Genomic DNA, 3,690 nt, shown 5'->3' on the forward strand with positions numbered 1-3,690 from the left:
ACAGTCCATGGAATTTTCTAGGCCAGAGTACTAAAGTGGCTAACCTTTTTTCCCAACCCAGGGATCAAACCCAGGTCTCCCACACTGCAGGCAGATTCTTTACCAGCTGAGCCACAACAGAAGCCCTAATATAAGAGAACAGTCACATAAAGAGAGGGCTTCCGTGGTGGCTCAGTAAAGAATGCTCCTGCATTGGCCACAGGAGACACAGGTTCAATCCCTGGGTCAAGAAGATCCCTTGCAGGAAGAAATGACAACCCACTTCAGTATTCTTTCCTGGAGAATTCCAAGCGGGCCACCATCCATAGGGTCCCAAGAGTTGGACTTAACTGAGCACACATATAAAAACACTGGTTAACTTTATCTTGGTATATTGTGTCTCTACACTAGAAAATTCTGTATAATTAAAGCAGCTTCAATTTTAAAAAACACTGTGAGCCAATTGTTGAAATGTACTTTGAAAGCAATAAAAAAAAAAATTGCTAAATCTAATAGTCTACCAGTTTTCAGGCTTCAAAGGAAAATGCCTGTTTGTGAGGAGTGTCCACAGAGTGTTCTATTTTTAACTTGCCTCCTTAGCGCAGTAGGCAGCGCATCAGTCTCATAATCTGAAGGTCCTGAGTTCAAACCTCAGAGGGGGCAGTTGTGTTTTGCCTTCATCACTTTCTAAGAGAAAGTTCAGAATAATTTTCTTTCAGCGATTTTACATTCCTCTTAATAACTTTACTTGTTTTGACAAATATTGGTTAATAATATTGAAAATGAAAGTGAAGAGGTGGCCAATATCAAAGGAGAAGCCAACTGAACGTTGCAATTATAATATCAATAGATTTTCAAAATTTATGTCATACATTTCATTAAAGACATCATCTCATAAAGGAAATGCTCCATGGATTGAGATTATAAAATATAAATTGGACATAAAACTAAAAATATCTTTTATAGGAGAAACTGGTTGTAAAGCAAGATAAATATACTTAAAAAAATATATCTTTATAAGAAAAGCCTGTGGAGGGAATGCACTCCTCTGACACCAGGAAGAGTACTAGTGGTTTAGAAATGTACATGTGGGTATTTTAAGGGGATGTTTTTGAACCTTCGGGAACACATACTGACCAAGAAGAAATCTGTGTGTACGTGTCTTTATGGGTGTTTGAGAGAGTGGGAGAGCAGGCAGAGAGACCTGGTAGATTTCAATGTGCATTCAATTTCAAACACAGAAACGGGGCCAAGTGGCCAATGTGCTTAGATAATATGCATTAGGATTAGCATAAGCAATCATTCTCAGGCTTTTAAGAAATGGAGCTGTCTTTAAAAAGGAATGTTGGGTAATCAGTAAAAATAATCAAAGGAATGTGCAAAGGCTTCCTCTCTATCCCAACACTTTCACCCAATCATCAGGCATTCCTTTTGCCCCAGTTATTCTGATTTGAAGAGTTGCAGAATAGGCTGAAGAGAAATGGAGTGTTCTAGAAAAATGTGAATGGAGTCTGAGGATTAGGAGGTGGAATTAATTAATCGTATATTTTTCTTTCTTTAAAAAAGTGATTGAGTTGGAGGCCCATCTCAGTAGTGGTCATAGTTTGGGATATTTCTAAAGAGCCTTTGTATGATGATAGTGAATTTAATTGCCTCCAGTCAAAATAAATTTTAAAAAATTAAAAAGAAAGAAAGAAAGAAAAGAAAACTGAGTGTTTAAACATTTTATGTCAAGGAAGATCCAGGCACCAAAACAATAATATTCAAAACAATGGAACAGAAAAAAACAATCCTAGTAGAAGACCCTAAAATTGCCCCTTGTATTTCCTGGGAAAAATAGAATGTGGGCAGGACTTGGAAAGCCAGCAGAGAACAGATGCATCAAAGTCTGGGTTACATTACACTAATCTCTTAAGAGTCTTTTATCTAATCTCTTTCTGGCTATTCCTAAGTGCCAGGGATATGATTGCCACTATATAAATATCAGAGATTATCTAAACTCCTCAGGAGAAATCCATCTAATAGACATCAAAACCAGTCAAGGCATTGTGGGTCCTCAGTCTTTGCTTGGCAGAAATGAACACAAAGGCAAATCAAATCTCTCCTTCACAAAGGACCAACTTCTACATACTTTAATATTACTTTTACTTCCTGCATCTATAATAGCATTTTTGAATGTAGATCCTCTAAAAGCAAAGAACAGTAGAGAGTGTTTATCAACTCCTGAGGTAAAGAGGCAAATTAACTGTAATCTATAGGCCTAGTCGCATATCCGACTTTGTGACTCCATGGACCGTAGCCCACCAGGGTCTTCTGTCCATGGGATTTCCCAGGCAAGAATTCTGTATTGGGTTGCCATTTCCTTCTCCAGGGGATCTTCCTGACCCAGAGTACCAACCTGTGTCTCCTGCATTGGCAGGCAGATTCTTTACCTCTGAGTCACCTGAGAAGACCTTAATCACAAGACAAAAAAAAATAAAAGTCAAGATGTGAAGCAGAGAAATAAGACTGCAGTAAAAACCACGGTGACCCATATTCCAAAATGTTCTGTCTTAAGGTAGTAGGCTAACAACGTGTTTAAGGACATTGTAGACTCTGGAGGTCAACACAGGTTTGAAGACCATCGCTGCCATGCGATAGTGGTAAGTTCCATCCCAAGGTATTAATAACTTTGAGTCTCTGTGTTTCCTTAATCTATAAAATATAAAAAATACGAATCACGCAGGGCTGTTGTGAAAACTGGAGAAGGCCACTTATATAAAATGCTTGGCGAGGTCCCTGACACCCAGTAAACACTCAATAAAGAGCAGATGTTTTGTTCTCATTACTTGTGACCAGTAAGACAAATAAAAGACTGAGGAAAAGTGAAGAAAATGGACCTTTTGTCAAAGAAAGGAACACTGTCTTGCACCTCCGAGGAAAACCTAGGGGGCTAAAGTGCTGAATCAGACATGTTACAGGAATAAAGGGGCAGATTTATGTTTAGACCCTTTCTTTACCACTCTGACTCCCAGCTTCCTGTTCCTCCTTTGTAAAATATCAGTAGGTGGAGACAAATGAATCTGCTTTGAAACAGTACTCATGATAAAGCTATTGAGTCTCTCCTGAAATTTGCTTATCTTTGTCCCATGACTGCTCTTCCACTAACCCATTATGGATGTTTCATTAGCACCTTGCTGGATGTGTGCATTTGTCTTTCCTTCCCCACACAGTTACAAAATGGCAGGGAGCAAGGGTTATTATTATTATTTATTTTTTTGAGTATAATTGCTTTGCAATGTTGTGTTACTTTCTGCTGTACAACAGAATGAATTAGCTATATATATACATACATATATCCCTTCCTTCTTGAGCCTCCTTCCCACCACCACCCCCATCACACCTCTGGAGGTTATCACTTTGTTGTTGTTATTGTTGTTTAGTCGCTAAGTCGTGTCTAACTCTTTCCGACCCCATGGACTGTAGCCTGCCAGACTCCTCTGTCCATGGGATTCTCCAGGCAAGAATACTGGAGTGGGTTGCCATTTCCTCCTCCAGGGGATCTTCCCGACCCAGGGACTGAACCCGAGTCTCCTGTGTCTCCTGCATGGGCACATGGATTCTTTACTGCTGAGCCACCGGGGAAGCCCAAGGTCATTACTTGTTGTTCATCGTTCAGTCGCTAAGTCCTGTCCAACGCTTTGCAACCCTATGGACTACAGCACGCCAGGC

General features: G+C 39.8%; 1 non-coding gene across 1 annotated transcript; it reads left to right on the top strand.

Moving 5' to 3' along the window:
* The first annotated feature begins 569 nt into the window (after nucleotides 1–569).
* TRNAM-CAU (transfer RNA methionine (anticodon CAU)) lies at nucleotides 570–642 on the top strand. Its single transcript has one exon. It is a non-coding gene; the product is annotated as a tRNA-Met (tRNA).
* Nucleotides 643–3,690: the final 3,048 nt, after the last annotated feature.

The sequence above is a fragment of the Muntiacus reevesi genome, chromosome 12 (assembly GCF_963930625.1).
Source record: "Muntiacus reevesi chromosome 12, mMunRee1.1, whole genome shotgun sequence".
NCBI lineage: Eukaryota > Metazoa > Chordata > Mammalia > Artiodactyla > Cervidae > Muntiacus > Muntiacus reevesi.